A 21593-nucleotide genomic window follows, 5' to 3' on the forward strand; every position below is an offset into this window, starting at 1 on the left:
AATTACATTTTTTTCGGTAAATCGCCGAGTGCGCGAAGTGTGCGCGCACTATAGGAATGAAAAAAATTCTGCGTGGTTCGCGCAGCGTGCGCGCACGGTGTAAATGCTTTTTAAAAAAATTCAAATGTCAGTCCCCCCGTGTGCGCACGCTGCGCGCAGCGCAGTGTGGGTGCATGACTTATCATTAATGAACAGTTTATGCCTAAACCCTTAACAACAAAGCGTATCATGTGTCCTCCTTGTGCGGATGGTGCGCGAAGCGCACCGTGCGTACATGGCCCATTAAGCATAACGTGGGCACACGGTGCGCGTAGCGCACTGCGTGCCCACCATGCGTGCACGGCACTAACTGCGTACAGTGGGCGCGCGGTGCGCAAAGCGCACCGCGTGCTCACCGTGCGCTCACGGAACAAACTGCGTGAAGTGGGCGCACGGTGCGCAAAGCGCACCGCGTGCCCACCGTGCGCGCACGGCACAAACGGCGTAAAGTAACTTAGCATTTAAAAATCCGTACAAATTCACTGAAAAAACCATAGGTTTCACACACGTTATAGTTAGGAATTAGCATTTAAAAAACCTTGCAAATTCACTTAAAAAACATAGGTTTCACACATGTTATAGTTAGCTGGGCATTTTCCTCGTGAAAAACCAATGAAATTCCCCCGTAATAGTTAGTGCAGGCAACTATAACTCACGCGACCGTAATCCGCTGCTGATGACGTCAGATATTACATCACTGATGACATATGTGTCTTTCTGAAAAAAAAAAAATATATATGTATAGCTAAAAAAAAAAGGAAGAAGACATGGGTATATAAATGTGTAAATACAGTGATGTAATATCTGACGTCATCAGCAGCGGATTACGGTCGCGTGAGTTATAGTTGCCTGCACTAACTATAACGGGGGAATTTCATTGGTTTTTCACGAGGAAAATGCCCAGCTAACTATAACATGTATGAAACCTATGGTTTTTTAAGTGAATATATATATGTATATACATATATATATATATATTTATATATATATATTATCTACTGGCGGTCGCCAGTAGATAGTTATAGTTAGGACCGAGTTTCCATAGGAAATCTCAAAATTCTATTTTGAATAACTTTGGCGCCGATTGACGAATCTTCGTGAAATTTTCAAAACTAATGGGGCGCTCCACTCCGCTCCTACCCTGAAAGTCTCGGGGTGATTCGTCAAGCGCGGGCCGAGAAAAAGGGGGAGTCCCAAAACACGTTTTCCCCATGGATTTTTCCATAGGGACTTTAGTCGCAGCTACAGCCCGAACGGCTGAACAGAATTACGTGAAATTTGGCAGAGAGGTAGCCATAAGGTCCGTTTGGTGCCTTTTGCAGGTTTGGTGTAAATCTGTTCAGTATTTTCTGAGAAAATAGCATTTAAATCAATATATATATCTATACGCGCGCAGCGTGCGCGCAGGGTGCGCGCACTCGGCCGCCCGCGAGCGTACTTCTGATTGGTTGTTACATCTTAGTAAACATTCGAATCGGTCGAAACCAGGAAGTGTCGGCCGCCATTTTGTCTCTCGCACTGAGAGGGGGGTGAAACACAAAGGAGAAAAACATGTAAAGGGGGCACGCTGGACAGTTCCTGACCCCCTAGCAGGGGTCAAGGGGTCCCAGGAGGTCCCCCAAGGGCAATTAAAAAAATTACATTTTTTTCGGTAAATCGCCGAGTGCGCGAAGCGTGCGCGCACTATAGGAATGAAAAAAATTCTGCGTGGTTCGCGCAGCGTGCGCGCACGGTGTAAATGCTTTTTAAAAAAATTCAAATGTCAGTCCCCCCGTGTGCGCACGCTGCGCGCAGCGCAGTGTGGGTGCATGACTTATCATTAATGAACAGTTTATGCCTAAACCCTTAACAACAAAGCGTATCATGTGTCCTCCTTGTGCGGACGGTGCGCGAAGCGCACCGTGCGTACATGGCCCATTAAGCATAACGTGGGCACGCGGTGCGCATAGCGCACTGCGTGCCCACCATGCGTGCACGGCACTAACTGCGTACAGTGGGCGCGCGGTGCGCAAAGCGCACCGCGTGCTCACCGTGCGCTCACGGAACGAACTGCGTGAAGTGGGCGCACGGTGCGCAAAGCGCACCGCGTGCCCACCGTGCGCGCACGGCACGAACGGCGTAAAGTAACTTAGCATTTAAAAATCCGTACAAATTCACTGAAAAAACCATAGGTTTCACACACGTTATAGTTAGGAATTAGCATTTAAAAAACCTTGCAAATTCACTTAAAAAACATAGGTTTCACACATGTTATAGTTAGCTGGGCATTTTCCTCGTGAAAAACCAATGAAATTCCCCCGTAATAGTTAGTGCAGGCAACTATAACTCACGCGACCGTAATCCGCTGCTGATGACGTCAGATATTACATCACTGATGACATATGTGTCTTTCTGAAAAAAAAAAAATATATATGTATAGCTAAAAAAAAAGGAAGAAGACATGGGTATATAAATGTGTAAATACAGTGATGTAATATCTGACGTCATCAGCAGCGGATTACGGTCGCGTGAGTTATAGTTGCCTGCACTAACTATAACGGGGGAATTTCATTGGTTTTTCACGAGGAAAATGCCCAGCTAACTATAACATGTGTGAAACCTATGGTTTTTTAAGTGAATATATATATGTATATATATATATATATATATTTACATATATATATTATCTACTGGCGGTCGCCAGTAGATAGTTATAGTTAGGACCGAGTTTTCATAGGAAATCTGAAAATTCTATTTTGAATAACTTTGGCGCCGGTTGACGAATCCTCGCAAAATTTTCAAAACGAATGGGGCGCTCCGCTCAGCTCCTACCCTGAAAGTCTTGGGGTGATTTGTCAAGCGGGGGCTGAGAAAAAAGGGGGGTCCCAAAACGCGTTTTCCCCATGCATTTTCCCATAGAAACTTTAGTCGAAGGTACAGCCCGAACGGCAGAACAGAATTACTTGAAATTTGGCAAAGAGGTAGTCCTCAGGTCAGGGATGTGCCTTTTGCATATATGGAGTCAATCTGTTCAGTAGTTCCTGAGAAAATTGCAGTTAAAAGTACATAAATATCTATAGGCGCGCACCATGCGCGCACCTTAACGTGCGCAAGCGTAATTCTGATTGGTGGTTACATGTCAGTCAACGTTCGAATCGGTCGAAATCAGGAAGTGTCGGCCGCCATTTTGTGTGTTTTGTGTGTGACAGTGAAAAAGAAAGGTGGAGAACGTGAAAAGGGGGCAGGGTAGAGAGTTCCTGACCCCCTAGTATTTGTCAGGGGTCCCTGAAGGACCCCGAAGGGTGAAAAAAACATTTTTTTTTTTTTCAAAAAATCGCAGGGTGCGCGCACGGTGAAAAACCTTAAAAAAAACAAAATATATAAGAAATATAATAAAACATACATAACTTAGCATTTAAAAAACCTTACAAATTCACTTAAAAAACCATAGGTTTCACACACGTTATAGTTAGGAATTAGCATTTAAAAAACCTTGCAAATTCACTTAAAAAACCATAGGTTTCACACATGTTATAGTTAGCTGGACATTTCACTCGTAAAAAACCAATGAAATTACCCTGTTATAGTTAGTTGAGATAACTATAACTCGCGCGACCGCCACTCTATCACAAGGATGATGTCATCAGTGATGTCAAGAGTGATGCCACTGACCATGTCATGAGTGATGTAATATGTGACGTCATGAGCAGTGGATTGCGGGCGCGCGAGTTATATTTATCTGAACTAACTATAACGGGGAATTTCATTGGTTTTTTACGAGTGAAATGTGCAGCTAACTATAACATGTGTGAAACCTATGGTTTTTTAAGTGAATTTGCAAGTTTTTTAAAATGCTAATTCCTAACTATAACTTGTTTGAAACCTATGGTTTTTTAAGTGAATATATATATCTAGATATATCTATATTACCTACTGGCGGTCGCCAGTAGGCAGTTATAGTTAGGACCTAGTTACCATAGGAAAATGGCAACATTCTATTCAAAATAACTTTGCCACCGATTGACGAATCTTTGCGAAATTTTTAAAACTAATTCTTTGTTGGGATCAGCTCCTATGTTGAAAGTTTGGGGGTGATTGGTCAAGGGGGGGCCAAGAAAAAAGGGGGGTCCCAAAATGTGTTTTCTCCATGTTAATTTCCATAGGAAAATTTAGACAAGGCTACAGGTTGAACGGGTGAACGGAATTACCCCAAATTTGGCAGGGAGAAGGGTCTTGGTCTAGAAAGTACGCTTTTGTTTATTTGGTGTAAATTCGTTCAGTAGTTTTTGAGAAATATGGAAATTTACAGATATCGATATTTGGGAATTCTGCCATCTGATTGGCTGAGGCGTTACGAGCACAAGCTTGTTGCTGATTGGCTGCGAGCGGTGTGAGCGGTTGCAACTAGGAAGTGTTGGCCACCATTTTGTGAATCCGTTGAAGCGAGTAAGGTGACAAAAGGGGGAAAAAAGGGGGAAAGAAGTGGGAAATAGGAGGGAGGGAGCACAGTAACCTCTGTGGGGTGTTTAGGGTGTGCTATAGAGGGGGTGCAAAGCGAAGTATTTACCCCTAACGGTGTGTAAGTGGTGGGCTACGGAAATTAAGTGAGGTATTGGGTAGAGTCTGATGCGGGTAAGGTGAGCTGGTGCGGGACTTGGGATTAAAGCGTAAGCCCAAATTTTGTGTCTTATGCTGTGAAGTCATGTGCTGTGGCTGCTGCACTACAGTTGTGGAAGTATTGTCCGGATGTGTTTCTAACTACTAGGACGAACTACTGGCCCGTACTGGTATGAAAGTCCTGGGGTACGTAATATATGTGAGGTATTGTCTAGAGTCTCATGTTGCTAAGCAGAGCTGCTGCCGGAGTCGGGGATTAAAGCGTAAGCCCAAACTGTGTGTCATATGCTGTGAAGTCATGTGCTCTGGCCACTGTGCCACATCTGTGCAAGTAGTGTCAGCATGTAGTTATGGGTACTTGGATGAACTTTTGTTTAGAACACTGTAGCTTGTGTATGGTGCTTAGGTAGTGTTGTATAGGGAGTGCGAAGGTAAATCAATATGGTATTTGTAGAGCTCAAACCACTCACCCCTATAGGTGAGTAGAGCTGGGGATCAAAGCGAGAGGTCTGTGCTGCAAAGTGAGATGGTCTGGCCGCTGCACCACAGCTGTGTGGAGAATACATTTTGGCGAGGGTGCGGGAGTTGGCGTTATCTGTCCCTAAAATAGCGGGCCTAAGTTGTAAGTTATAGGGTGGTTCTAAAAAGAGCCCTTGTGTTCATTAGTTGGAGCTACATATAAGTGCGGATGCACAGCTTCAAGGTATTCAGGAAAACTCAATTTCCCTGATCTGAGAAGTGTACTCCATCACTTCTGTATATATCCGCCATATCAAAACGTATGTTGTTGTTGTTGTATATGGACCCCATTTTGTGGTCTCTGAGGTATGCAGAGACAGCTTTGTTGCCCTTTTCCCGAGATTTTTCAATCTGAGGACAAAATTGTTTGGACCATTTTCACTTCTGTCTTTGGCATATATTGGAATATACAAAGACAGTTTGAGACAAAAGTAACATCAATTGTCCAAAGGTGTCCTTCATAAGCATTTCCAAATCTACCCCAGTCAATGTGCCTAGGCCGTTTCCACCACAGTGCACAATCATGAGGTCAGGGTGTTGGAGATGCAAATAGGTTTTAACCAAAAGCAACAATTGGTGCCACTTCAATCCTCTCTGTCCAAACCGATCCTGTAATTTTTTTCCCGTGCGACTCGTATCCGTATTTTTTTCCGTACGAATCGTACAAGTCACGTCCGACCCGAGAAGTACGATTCGTATGGGAAAAAGTACATACGGATCAGCCCTATCCGTACAAATCAGATTGGGAAAAGTTGTACAAGACGTACCCGGATACTTTTCCGTACGAATCGTAAAAATGCAGTCCGAGCGTACTAGTACGATCCGGACCGGCTTACCGATTTACGATTTGTACGGAAAACGTCCGTCCCATACACGGGGAATGACTTGTACAAATGCAATGTCTGTGTATGCACCGTACAGTAGCAATGTCGGTGTACGCACCATACATAAGCGATGGCGGCGTATGCACCGTACATAGCAATGTCGGTGTACGCACCGTACATAAGCGATGGCAGTGTACGCACCGTACATAGCGATGGCGGTGTACCCACCGTACATAAGCGATGGCGGTGTATGCACCGTACATAGCAATGTCGGTGTACGCACCGTACATAAGCGTTGTTGGTGTACGCACCGTACATAGCGATGGCGGTGTACGCACCGTACATCAGCGATGGCAGTGCATGCACCGTACATAGCGATAGTGGTGTACACACCGTACATAAGCGATGTCAGTGTACGCACCGTACATAGCGATGATGGTGGACGCACCATACATCAGTGATGGCGGGGGCGCACCGTACACAGCGATGGCGGTGTACACACAGTACATAAGCGATGGCGGTGTACGAAGCGTACATAGCAATGGCGGCGTATGCCCCGTACATACACAACGCATGGGGCCGTGTGTCTGTACGACTCGTACCCCTGTACCATACTGAACCACGGACACTGGAAAACAGCACAAGGAGGGTCTATTCGACTCACACAACACCACAAAACACGTCTACTCTGCACAAAAAATGAATAGGACTGACCTGGACACATCCAAACAGGCAAACAGAGGGGCAAACTCACAAACACCCCTTATGACACACCCACCAAAAATTCAAACTGAGCCACACCCACAAATGGTCCAATAAAAAGGGCCCACACACACAAACCATGAGCCTTTGCAACAGACTCACTGCAGCTACAGAGCACACACCAACAACTGCACCCATCCACCTTACCATATACACCTTCACACAACCTCCTTCACACATACCTCCTCTACACATTCACACCCACACCGTCACATTCAGACCCACACACCCACAACCATCCACACCCTCACCCCACACCATGCCCATAGACAAGAATCCAAAGTTCACAAGGGAGGAGCTGGAGATCCTTGTCAATGAAGTCATCAGAGTCGAGCCACAGCTGTTTGGAACATTGGTCAGACAGACCAGCATAGCTGAAAAATCACGCCGGTGGCAGAGGATTGTCGATAGGGTGAATGAATGCCAAGCCAGGTGGTACAATCTGCGGAGGGCGGTCAAGAGCAAAATGAATGAGGACTACGCCCAGAGCAACATCACTGGAGGTGGTGCGCCCCGCAGACCAGTACATTACCATCCCTGGGAGGAGAAGGTGATGGCCATGCTTCCACCGGTGGGAGTACATGGACTCCAAGGAGTTGCAGAGCCTGGTGAGTACACAAACAACTTACGTAACATGGGTGTAATGCCATCCACACCCCAACTACACGAAATGCACGCAACTACCCCCAAGCCATCACTGGCCAGAACCACAGTCAAAAACTACGCTAATGCCAATAACATGTGTATGCCCCATTGAGAAAGCATGGCCATGCTACGTCCCATGCTACATGAAGCACCAACCCAAGAATGGATGTCTGGTATGCTGGGAGGGTGGGTGGCATAAAACACATGTTTGAATCATAAATCAGACACAATTGCCCTCATCCCATATGGCCCAGCTACATACCCATGCACCATGCGCAATGCACAGGGATTGGGAAAGTACTGACAAGATAGCTCACACTTGGCCCTGGTGTAGGCAGCACAAGGCCCTCCTGTGACCAGTGCAAACACAAACACCAAGACAACAAGGTCAGATATCTAGGACAGGAACTCACACTCACTGTCATGGCAGCATGCTCCATGGGGGGACAGCTACATCTCTTTGAAGCCCCAGGGCCAAATCACACTACACCCACCAGCAGGCCCTGTCACACACACCCCTTACACAAGCAGACACCAGCAGGACAGGCAATGGATTTACCCACTGTCACAATGGACATGCAACACAACAAGACAAATACATAGCCGAAGACAATTATTAGTTTTGTTAACAAATTAATTAAACGAAAAGAAATAGGGGCACAGAATCTGGTGGCATCCACCGACAAACTCAAAGTAATTTGGAAGGGCATAGATAACAAGGCCCTACTTGCACAAATTATAAAATATTATCCCTTACTTGTGGAGACGTGCCTGTCTAGTGGATGCCCTGAGATTATTCAGGCCTTTACTGGGTTATGTGCTGGCATTAAACTGGAAATTTCTAAACCTGTTAGGATATAAAGCAAGAACCCCAGATGGTTTAACGGCATCTGTTCTTGGGCAAACCGTGACCTCTGTGAGGCATTAGCCAAAAAACCCAGGGACATGACCTTGGTCAAAACCCTGAGAGGACGCTATAAGAAACCAATCAAATTACGAACTGAGGAGATATTGAAGGAGAGGTGGGCCTCCCTTGCATGTACTGCTGCAACTAAAGATGTAACTGGGTTTTGGGGCGCGGTGAAAGCTATGAGGTCCATTGGTTCAAATGTAACAGCTATAAATTGCAACATACCTAGTAAGTCTTGGGAGGAGCATTTTGCAAGAATATATACAGCTCCAACAGCAACTATTGATTATCACTATCCCACTAACAAGGTTGTTATAACTATAACTGAAGTTGAAGATGCCATAAATCAAAGTGCAGGGAATAAAGCCCCAGGCCCTGATGGGTTATCAATCGACCTCATTAAATCCGAACCCGATTTTTGGTCCCCTTTACTTTGTAATGTTTTTAATAATCTGCCCAACACTACAATTCCGAAAACCTGGTCAACCAGTATCATTGTGCCCATCTTCAAAAAGGATGATAGATCAAATCCCAGTTGCTACCGTCCTATATCTTTAATAGATAACACACTAAAGATTTTGGGCAGAGTGATTTTTTATAAAATTAGGAATTGGGCAGAGGATAATCAAATTTTAAATTCTTGTCAGCTGGGATTTAGAAGTAATGTGGGAACTGTAGAACAGTGTCTAAACTTAAACCTTATATTGGGCAAATATACCATCGCCAAAAAAGTCCCCTTGTATTTGGGTTTTATGGACTTATCTTCAGCCTTTGATTTTGTTATCCGATCACGATAATGGGAGATTTTATTAAATTACGGGCTGGATAAGTCACTTGTTTATTTTTTGGCACATTTGCATAGAGACCTAAAAGCTTGGGTAAGGATAAACAATGAGGGAGAGGTCTCCGGGGATATTTTAATTGGCAGGGGAGTCAGACAAGGTTGTGTCTTGGCCCCCCTACTTTTTATTCTCTATATAAATGAATTAAATAAATCCCTGTCCAAATTAACATGCGATGTACCGAAAATCAATGGTAAACTACTTCCCGTACTTTTATATGCGGATGATGCGGTCCTGATGAGCCGCACACCTAAAGCACTCCGTGTTTTAATTATGGGTTTTGTTTCCTTTATGGCTGATTTGGACTTGTTTACTAATTTAAAAAAATCATACATTATGTCTTGTGGGCCCAAAAAACATCGTATTAATCATATAGTGTCAGGAGAAAATGTCCTAAAAAGCACGAGCACTTTTCCGTGCCTGGGGTTAGTATTTTCAGATTCTGGATCATGGTCAGCACACGTGGTCCACGGTAGAAATAAACTCGGGAAGGCAGTTAACTCAATTATTAGTTTACAACAGCCTAAGCGGGCTGAGGTAGTGACACCTTTACTACAGATCTATAAATCACAATGTCGACCAACTGCAACCTATGGTGCCGAGGTGTGGGGGTAAACAAATTGCAGTGGTATTCAAACCGAAGAAAATAGATTTTGTAGAAAGGTATTAGGGGCTCAAATCTCTTCACCCACCTACATCAGTCACAAAGAATTGAGTTTGTATTATGTTGAGGATTTTATCAAATCTCGGCCAGCATTGTTCTGGCTAAAGATTTGGCGAAACCCAGCAGCAATCTTAACTCAGGAAATAATCAACGACTGCCTTAAATGCGACAGGGGTAGTTTCATACCTTGGCTCAGTGCTGTTAAGAAAAGTCTAGCCAGTGTGAAATTGGAACATATTTTCTCCCATCCCCAAAATACAGACGGTACGAATATAAAAACCGTGAGAGAGGCATTGTATGATTCATTCCAAAGGGCTAGAGGACATACGGAGTTCTCCAAACCTTTAATAGTTAGATATATTTCCATTTTGATATTCCCAGGCAATAAAAATGACACGCCACAGGATTATCTTAAGAAAAATATCGGAAGATGGAATAGGAGCTTGCTCTTTCATCCTAGGGATGGGAGTATAAAATACTCACTTTGTTTCCCACTCGGTTTTAATAAAGATCTAGAGAACCTGCTCTGCCCATGTGGAACTGGTCATAAACAAACAATTTTACACTTCCTGTTTTTCTGTAATTTTTATATCAGATACACTAAACAGTATTTGATCTCATATTTTAAATCACATGCTATTATTGATTATAAACTGGCATTTGATGAAATACTGCGGCTAGGAACTGATGACATGATTTTCAGAGTAAGCTCATTTTTGCAATATGCTGTACGATCGAGAAATACTATGAACATTTCTTAGTTCAATATTCACGCACGGTTATTTGTACATCGATACAGCTGGGTTTGTTGTCTGTATAATGTATATATTGAACCTGCTAGCACCTTATCGCTATTTTTGCACAACTGTTTTGTGATTTACACAAACTGTACTTACCTGAACTTTATTGCTATTTTTGCACATTTGCTCATGTTATTAACAATGCTGATTCGATATTCAACTTATTTTAACATGTGTGTTTTATGTATTGTGTATTGTATCCTATTGGTGGTGATGACCAGTACTTTTATGGATATTTCATATCCGAATAAAGACCATTTGACTTGACTGACTTGACGTGACATAGCCGAAGAAGCATACAAGCCGCAAATCGACATGTCAAAGACTCAGGAGAACATATCAATCTGTCCCCCGCAACATACCCATCCACAAGTGAACATTGAGGAGAATGCTAGGCACATACAACTACCTGGAGGAACAGTGCCAACTTGAATGTGTATGAAACATGCATGTTGCTTGATACAACATTAACATTGTCTGTCTCTCACACACAGGGCAACGTGATGAATATCCCCCCAACAATGGGGAGAAGAATCACAGTCACAGGCTCGGGAGGAACCTGATCCCACCGGCAGCAACGCCTCTCAACACTCCGCAGATGACCCCGATCGACCTGGACCCTCTGGTGTCCAAGCCCCTGCAGAACCTGGTTCAGGAACATCTGTGCCAACCACAACCCCCATTCCTGCCACATCCCAGGAGACACCGAAGAGCCCTGCCCGCAGTGAACAACTGAGCCAGTCTGACCAGGAGGGACAAGATGCGGCGGGCACCCAGGAGGAGGCAGACAACACCGACACTGCCATCCCTCAGGGGTCCCGTAGACCCGATGTGCCCACAACGGCAGGCCAGGCTCGTGTGGGCAGGGGTGGTGGGAGTGGAGGATGGCGGAGGCGAGATCCTGACCAGCCAGCTGAAGGGACCAGTATGTCACACATCCACAACATCATGGAGGCATACCGGCATGACACCAGGGAGTTCAGCCAGGTAGTGGTGACCCTCACAGAGATCAAGAACCAGCAGGCCGAGCAACACGCCAGTCAACAAGAACACCAAGGACGGATGGAGGCAAGACTGGCTGAGCTCCAGGCGGTGCAAAGGGACATAAGCCATTCACTCCGTAGGATCGCCGACAACATGGGCAACCCTCCCTGTGCCACCAGGCGAAGACCACCACCAGCCACAGGGAGGGAGGAGGAGGAGGATTCGTCTGACGGAGTGTCCCAAGCATCTCCAAGGCCTGCATCTGAGGGTCCCGCGAGGAAGGTGGGTCATCCACGGAAAAGACCATGAGAGGCAGCAGCCCATCCACATCTCCCAGGTCAACTGGCCTGGCACCTGGCCTTCATGTGCAACAGCATCACCTCATTGACTGACATCATCTGCCACATGGACTTGCTGGTCAAAGTCTGACCAATGATGCCAAACACTGTGGTCTGGACTCTGATGATTTCAAATGCCAAGGATCCCATCTCCCCCTGTGAACTTTGGATTCTATGGTGCCTGCATAGCATCACGCCCCAGAGCGATAAATAAAAAATTAAGACATGAAATTTTATGTTGCAGTCATTTAGCATGATTACACAACATACGTGTGGGGATATATCAAAGTATGCCTGAGTGTGGAACAAACTCCAGCCATCCATACACTTGGATCTGAGTCCGGTCAAGGACACACATGGGTCACAATGTATCACAAAATACAGACATGGAGCCCAATACTCACACGTGATGGCCTCAAGATGCTGAGGGGGGCTTGCAATACTGCTCAGACAGACCAATTTGGAAGAGTATCATGCAGGTGTAGAGGTCATGGGTCATGTTGATGTGCCCGGGGAGGGAGTCCCAGGTCTGTTTTGCGAGGTGGGAGAACTATCTCCTGCATGCAGTTTTTATTAGGCCTGGGCTAAAATTCCGTTCCGCTCGTGGAAATTGCGATAATTTGACATTTTCGCGTTCCGCGGAGAGCGTGAAAATGTAAAAATTTCCGCAATCCGCATTTTACCGCAATTTTTTTGCTTGCTCGCGCTGTAAAATAATACATTCTCGCGTGCGCGCGATCGCCTTACCTGAATCCCCACGTTCGCCGGCAAGTTTTCCCGATCCGGTCGCGTTCTCCACAAGATGTTGGATTGTTGGTAGCCATATGCGCTGTCTCGCGACAGTTCGCGCCCGCAGTGACGTCATTCGTCGCGCGATCACGTCTTTCTTCTCGCGATCATGCACCGCGGGACAAGTGAAAGCAAGATGGCCGCGCCCGCGAGCAACCGCATGGGTAAGTTGGCGAGCCGCGACCATGCAGAAAATACCACGAACGGGCGGGAACAAAACTTCTGCATCTTCGTGATATTTCCGCGTGTTTGCGGAGATTTTTAACATTTTCCCGATAATTTGCGAAAGGGAATTTCGCAAATTCCACCCACCCCTAGTTTTTATGTGGATGTGATGAATGGTGGCCAGGGCAAGGTGGGCCAACAGACATCCAAGGTCGGTGTTGGGTCTGGGGTTGTGGACTGCCTCCTGAGTGTGGTTGAGGAGTCTGAAGGTGATCCTGCAGCACACAGTGAGCCATTGTACCTATCTCAGGTGGATGGTGATGGGGCTGGGGTGGGGGATGTTGCAGATGAGGTGTGCGGATGCACCCAGGATGTGGACAACTTCTCCTTCAGTTTTGCTGTTGTTCTCCGTAGAGGCCGGTGCTGTAGTTGAGCCGGCTGGTGTCGTGGACCAGGGGGACGATCTGTCTTGCCTTGGAGTGGATCCATCTGTGGGTCATTTGCAGCATGTGGGGAGTGTTGCAGCATGAGGTACAGATGGTGGTGAGTTGCATGGTAATTGTCAGCGATGGGTCCATGATGAATACCAGCTTGCGTGCGTGGCCACTGGGTGCTGGTGCGGTGCACAGAGCAGTGGGACACAAGGAGTTGTGCCAGCTGTAAGGGGACAATCCTCAGATGATGACCTCTGTCCTGTCCAAGTCCAGCCTCAGGTGGCTGATGTTCAGCCATTCCTCAACGGATCTCATGCCTTCGCGAAGTTTTGATCTGGCAATTGCTGGGTCTTTGGTGAGTTGGAGGAGCATCTGGGTGTCAATGGCATACGAGATGATGATGAGGTTGTGTGCGCCTGTGATGGTGGAGAGGGGGGTCATGGAGACATTGAAAATCGTCACGCTGAGAGAAGAGCCCTGTGGCATGTGCCAGATGACCCCAGTGTACTACATGTTGCAGGGTGGAGGCAGACTCCCTGGGCCTTGCTGGTGAGCGACTTTCTGATTTAACCCTGGGCCCTCCTCTGGATACCAGTGTTGGAGACGTGTGAGCTGACAGTGTGGTAGCACATGGTGTAGAATGCCATTGAGAGGTCAAGGGTGGTGGCCTCACCATTGTTGAGCATGGCAAAGTTGTGGTTGGAGGTCGCAATGCTGACGGTTGCAGTGGTGTGATTACTGTGGAAGATGGTCTGGTGCCGGTTGCCTGGAGAAGGATGCATGGAGGAAAATTGTAATTTGCTTGTTGAGTGTCTTCCTGATGACGATTGCTGGGTAGGGAAGCAGGTTGATGTACCAGGAGATCCTGAGGTACTGCCGCTCGTTGTCTAAGAAGGGCCTGGGTCTCTGCATGCCTCCTGCACCCATGGAATGTGGCAAACTCAAAGGAGACATTCAGGACGCGCTGGACGTGGGCTTCAAGGATGTGGAATGATGTGGTTTAGATGTTGTGTGGGAAGGGGCCTGATGGAGAGCCAGAGTGTATGTTGCAATGAGCCAGGTTGTGTCATTGCTGCTGATGGGAGTCCATAACCTGATGGGGGTTTGTCCTGCGGATAATAGTGCTGTCTGCGTCTGTGTGCCAAGGCTGTCGTGTATGCCCATGAGCTTGCAGTGGTACAAAGTTGCAAGTGATGTGATCTGCCTTGCAAGGCTGGGGTGTCTTGGATGGAGATCTGCTGTCAGTTCACTCACAATGCTGATGAGCTCCTTGATGTCGTGTGTTTGGGTGTCTCGGCACTATCTGAAGGATCTCCACTTGTCCTTGCTGATGATATGGTGATGGCTGTGTGTGGTGTTTTCCAGGGCTGTAAGGCAAATGATGGCTCTTTGTGTTGCAAGGTTTACACAAGAGTCCGGGTAAGTCTGTATGAGTCCTGTAGGTCTGCCTTGTCCCAGGTGCCTGAACTGTTGTTGTGCTTCACAGGAAAGTCCGTCAATGTGGCAAGATTGTTGGATCAGTTGCTGATCCAGTGCGTGAGGTTGCAGGGTGTGGCGTGGGTGTTGTTTTGAGTGTCCCACACAGCTTGTCTGTGGTGACTTACATCAAGCATCTTTGGGGGATCGGTAGCGGGGTGTGGGGCAGTGTGTTGCTTGTCGGGTACGTGGAGTCAAATGTTGATAGACCAATGATGGATGGTGGTGTTGTTCCCCTCCAGCAAAAAGTTACTGGCTCACAGCCACATGTAGCCCGTGGAGGTGAGGGCGTGCATGCAGATGTACATGTTGATGGCTTAGCGGAATAGTGGATGTAGTCCTGCAGATCTGTAGAGGAGTGTTACACTGAGGGTTGCCATAGAGTTGCTGCAAACCCGGATTTGTGACTCTGAGGGTGTACTTGTGAATAAATATCAATTCATACCCCGGGACTGGTGTTGCCGTCCCTGCGGGTGGTCTTGTATCCGTCTGAGATGGAATGAAGAATTCATGTGCTGAGGATGCTTTTGTCCAGGTTACTGTCATGAAGGTGATGTGTGGGGCTGTTGTGTTGAGGAGGTAACAGAGTCCAATGGCGAGCTGGTGGACAGAGCGGGTGTAGAGTAGGAGGCACATGACCTGGTTGTTCTGACAGGGTCTGGTAGGCTGGGCAGCGCTGTGTAGGCAGTTGGAGTTGCACACTCAGCATGCGAAGGTGTCGTGTGTGCGCTTAGGGTTTGCCTGATAGCAGGCGGATGATTGTCTGGAGGACATTGCTTGGAAGTTGGCTGCAGCATGAGCCTGTTGTGTGTCGTGGGTCATGCAAAGACCAGAGGCTCGTGCACTGTGCACGTTGCAGGCGCAAACGGTCCTGCCTTTGGTGCGGTGTTGGGGCAACAGCGGCACAGACCAGCTGCTGGCTGCATTAAGTATGGGTGGAGGGGGGAAGGGAGGAGCATTTTGGAGGCATGTGGGTTGCAGAATCAGGGCACTCGGCGGGCCGGTGCCGCAGGTGACGCAGCAGCAGGTGGAAGGGGTGAGAAACTAGGCAAAAAGTAGCACACAAAGATAAGGAGGTCAGAAAGGCACAGTGCAACAAGTGTATGTACAGGAAGGAGTGTCAGGTTACTCATGGGTCACTACGAGAAAATGTATGACCAATCACCAAAAATGATGGCCACAGGGTCAGGCAACAAAATGCGGAGCTGCGCACAGGAGACACACCATCAGCATGTGTTCACGTCCCGTTGTGGGGAGCAACCTGCACAAATACATACACAACCAGGGACTTCATGCACAATAGATATTAGTAGCCATGAAGAACTGCATGCATGTTGCTGAAGTACACATACACATATGCTCAATATTTGACAAGTATGCCATAGATGACGCATGCAAACTGGCAAGAGAGCTGCAGTGACAGAGATGAGGCACTTTGGATTGTGCTGAACACCTTTATTCCACATACACACACAAAAATGGAAATGCATCCATGTGAACAGACTCACAGGTCAGTTGACAGAACATGTGGGACATACGCTGGACCCCCCCTTCACGACACGGATGATGTCAATCCCAATGAACTGGCACACAAGTTAAGGGGATGAGCCAAACACATCCTGCTGCACACGGAGAGGCTGCAATTCCCCATAGAGCCTGTTGTTGTGATGTCCCACACTATGTCCACCCGTAGCATCCGCAATGTTTCAGAGGCAAGGTTTACACACATTGATGCCTTCATCAGACGCCACACTCCACTACAGATGACTGTCAAGAAGGGTGACTATCATGTCATGGGAGTGATGCTACATGTTATATGCTCCATGGTGAGAAGACATGTATGCATGGTACCACAACATGCACAGAAGCAGGCCCACGCATTCCCAACCCGTACCACCACCAAAAATCCTTGCTGCAAACCTTACCAAGACTGACCTTTCCACATGTCTGTGCATGGAACATTGATTCAGCACACGTTGCAATCCTCATGAGGAATAGCAGGAGGACAACAATGACACAAGCAGACAACATGCACTAAATACCTGGGAATGACAGACACACAAGAAGTCACCTAAAACAATTCTTACCTCACACATGGACATTTACCAAACATGAACAATATTTGACACATGAAAATTTCAAAGAATGTCTCTCTGCAAAACTGTGTGGCATGACATCATCACTCTAGTGACACATCAGAACACACATCCAAGTCACTTTGCATTCAGTCAGCTGGACATACACATTGCAACACATGCCACTCAATGCAACAAGTTTGCACACTCATACCCAGTGACTCACCATTATGAGAAGAAGTTGCGTATGAGCTGACTCCGGATATCCTCCTCCTCATCATCATCACTAGCCTCATGAGCGAGCCCTTGATCCTCCACAGGGGGATGTTCCTGCTCATCCGGATCCAGGATGAGTGGCACTGCCTTCTCAACTGCCATGTTGTGCAGCATGCAGCACACGAGGAAGATTCGGCAGACCTTCTCCGGGGCATAAGGGAGGGACCCGCCTGTCTTGTCCAGGCACCGGAATCGGCTCTTCAGGAGGCCAAAAGTCCTCTCAATCACTCGCCTGGTCTGCCTGTATGCATCGTTGTACCTGTGATCTGCAGCTGTTCTTGGGTTGCGGAGAGGTGTCATTAGCCATGGCATGTTGGGATATCCAGAGTCCCCTACATGGAAACATCATGTAAAAAACAGGGTCAGGTGATGCCGTAAGGACACAGGACAAACAGAGTATACCCACCAAAAAAACATGCTTGTTCGTTGTGCAGCCGCAGCATCATTTGTGGCACCCTGCTACACCTCATGATGCAGGCATCGTGTAATGATCCTGGAAAACGCGCACAGACATGGGAAATCAGCATGTTAGCAAGACACACCACAAGGGCATTTATCGAGTGGTAATGTTTTCTATTGCGATAGGCTTGTTCCTGTGCCTGTGGTGGTACCAAAGCCACATGTGTACCATCAATGGACCAAATGACATGGGACATCCCTCCCAGGGCATAGAAATCACCCTTGACATCTGTCAACTCCTCAGGAGTAGGAAATGTGATGAATTCATCAAGGTGCTCCAACATGGCTGCTAAAACATCACGCAGGACACGGCAGAACATTGTCTGTAAGTTTCCACCAACATCAGCTATGGTTAATTGAAACATACCTGTGGCAAAAAAATGTAGGGCTGCCATCACCTTCATCTTTGGGGTCAGTGCAGTAGGATACCTGTGTCGTGGCTGGAGGTGTGGTGCCAGCCTGTCGGTCAAGTCCTCAATCAACTGTTGAGTAAATCTGTAACATCGGATGCAGGCACGGTCCCTCATGGCACCCAAGTCTGGCATTAGTCTTGGGACAGGTGGTGCCCTGCAAGACATTGTTTGGATGAATGAAGATTGAGAGTCGGCCAACATCAATGTCAATGAACATAGCACATGCTACACTGCTAATACACATCAGGTAACTATGGAGTCGGGTGTGTGCAATACATTCAGGACACATATGCAAGCTTGCTGGCACTCCTACAAAAAGCCAGATACACCTGTTGATTGTCAAGTCTACATGACATGCCCTGAAATGATCTGGGGGCCAGTCTGAGTGAACAGCCAGAGATATCATCAGAGTGACACACATCCATATAGCTACATTGGAAGGATGTCACCTCATCCAGACAGCTGACTGCAAGGCACACGCACAGGTCACATGGAATGTCAAATGTACATATCAAACACATTGTGATGAAGGGGTACACGTGACAACCAAAAAACACAGCCATTGAGACAACGCACAAATGTCTGACTGGGAAAATATGATGCACGATGCACACAGACCCTACAACCGTGGGAATCCACATGCGGCATGGTGTGCATAGATGTGTTCCATGCCCATCTCCACACAGACCCCTGTTGGATGCACCAACAGCAGATGCAGTTGACGGGACACTGACATTAAGCTCATGGGAACACATGACACACACCTGACATAGTCCCAAAGGGGCACGGTGATCGAGACCTGTCAGTTGATAGAGTGTCCCTGTCCCTGGCATCAGGAAACAGGTGCGGGTGTTGATTACTGTGCTATCCCACTGCTGCTGTGCATGACACAGTTAGACTACAGACACACATGTGGCAAGTGGCAAGGTGATGTGTGCCACATAGTGCCCCATCACACATGACATGTGTCCACAGGTCATCACACATCAATTGTGCAACTAGATGAGATGACCTGTGCAATATCACTGGCTGACACACCTAGGGCCTGCACATGAAAGTATGCAATGACAAGTACTTGATGGACATCCTTGTGCGACTTGTAGCCCTCCATTCCTGGTGTGTGTACACCTCGTATCACTATTCTACTGGTGCCGTAGGGGAACGCACTAGTAGTACACGTACCTGTCAAACGCACTGTACAACTGGTGCCGTAGGGGTACGTGTAAAATGCACCGTACACCCCCAAACATTGCGTGTGTACACTTCGTTTCACCATTGTACTTGTGCCGTAGGGGTACGTGTGAAACGCACCGTACACCCGCTATCATCACGTGTGTACGCTTCTTTTCACCATTGTACTGTTGCCGTAGGGGTACGTTGAAACGCACCATACCTGTGTGTGGATTTAAAAATTACATAGGGGACACATAAGGGACAAGTATTAGGCCCTAAATGCATGCTGGTTGTCATGGAGACAGAGTTTTCAGTTGGAAATTGTCGATCAGGTGTCCTGGAACAGTCAGTTGGCCACAAAATACAATGTTGCAAAGTGGTTGTTGACTTGACTTGATGCTCAAAATTTGAACGATGCGAATGGTGTCATTGGTGTATGTTTGACGGAATTGGAGTAAACGTAGGATGCTAATGAGTCTGACCAATCACTATGTACTCCTCTAAATGAATGCCCCTCAGCAAGACAGATATAAGGCAGCCAGAACCCATGAGAGGGCACTTGCCTGCACAACTTTCCAGTCGACAACATTGCTGCTGTCTCTGCTTCCTCTGGAACATGTTGCGTACTGTGGAGAGGGTCCAGCCATTCACGCAAGAGGAGAATCAGGCCTTGCTGGACGCCCTCCTCCCACAGTACACCAAGCTGTATGGGAGACCAGGGGAGCAGGTGAGTGCTGAGTCCACTACCTTTGCCTAGGCATCTGTTGTGTGACTGTCAATATTGTGTCCAGGTGGGACAGACATGCTATGTTGTTTAGAGTGGGTCCCAGGGTGAGGGACATGCTGATGTCTCTCATGCAGAGCCTGATGTAGTTCCTGTGTGCACTCCTCACTTGCATTGTGCTTACTGTGACTTTCACTGCATAGTGCATGACACATTCAGCCATTGAAATCCTTGGTGGCTTTTTTTCCTATTGTCCTGCGGTGATTCAGTGCTCCCCCCGGTGTGACAGGTGACTGTACCCACAGATGTGTATGAGTTGAGTGGACCTGTGGTGAGAATGTCCAACTAATGTGTACGACCTCATGGACATTGATGTGTGTGAATCTTCCTTTACATGTGGGTGAGTGTCTATGTGAAGTGTTGTGCCACAGCTGCATGGAGGTGGCAACATATCTACCCATCTGATGTGACAAGTAAGCCGTGCTGTGTGTCTGACTTGCATAGCTAGCATGACACCATTGACACCCCACTGGCAAGTGAGGGTTGTATCTGCTGTTGTCAATGACAGGCCGAGTGATCTGTGCTTGGGTGTGTCTGTCTAGTATGCTGAGGGTGCGTCAGTGGAGTGGGACATGTGACTGCTTGGCACGTGCTGGCCATCAGCCTGCTGTTGCATGTGCTTGCCAGTGTGTGGCATGATCAGTGAGTGTGTCACAACCCTCATGCCAACCGGTTGACTTTCAATGCCATTAGTACATTGGGGCTTGCACACAGGCCAATTTCTTATTGTGTATGATGTAATTCCTGTCTGCATCCTATGCCCTGTTCAACATTTATAAGAGGTTCAAATGTGTGTCTTGGGGACATGGAGCAGGTATATTGATGGTATGTCACTTTGTCATCCTGACAGGTAACTACCGACGAGAAGGGGGTGATTTGGAACCACATCGTCAGGGCTGTGAAATCTGAGGGGGAGCGTCGTCGCCAACTGCCACAGGTCCGCAAGAGGTGGCAGGATATCCGGTGCTGGAACCGGCGGATCGCCCGGGTACAGCTGGGGCTCGACAGTCCTCGCCCCCACGGCGGACACCGACAGCTGACCCCCCAAATGAGACGTGTCCTGGCGGTGGTCTTCCCAGACCTCGATAGGCAGTTACAGGAGAGACTGCAGCAAGGAGAAGGTAGGTACATGGCTGTTTGTCGTGTTATGTGTCGCAAGCTTTTGTAAGTGCTCTGTAGCATGGATACGCTCCCAGAGTTGTTATGTGCAGTGCATTTTCTGTTCCCCAATGTCACCTGTTGCTCTTTTTCATCCCTTCCCCTCCTTGACATGTGTCCCCTGGTCTGTGTGTAATCACATTTGCACATGGTCATCTAGGGTGCCAGTAAATCTAAGTGCACATTGCTTTCTGCATCATGTGGGAGGGTGGTCTGTGACTTGTGTTGGTACCTTGCCTGTGCCATGACCTGTTCACTATGTTGGGGGTCCATAGTTGTTGTCACTGATGCTGATTCTCCACATAGGAGTGTGAGCCTTCAACTGGACACCCATGCAGCATGCATGACCAATGTTGTGGCCTCAGACATGATGTGCATGAGTGTGAGATATGCATAGTGCCATGAAGGTTGAACATGGTACAGTCAGCTCATTCCAGGACCACGGAGCAGTGTGCCCACTACAGTCCC

Source organism: Triturus cristatus, chromosome 3_1 (genome assembly GCF_964204655.1).
Source record: "Triturus cristatus chromosome 3_1, aTriCri1.1, whole genome shotgun sequence".
Lineage (NCBI taxonomy): Eukaryota > Metazoa > Chordata > Amphibia > Caudata > Salamandridae > Triturus > Triturus cristatus.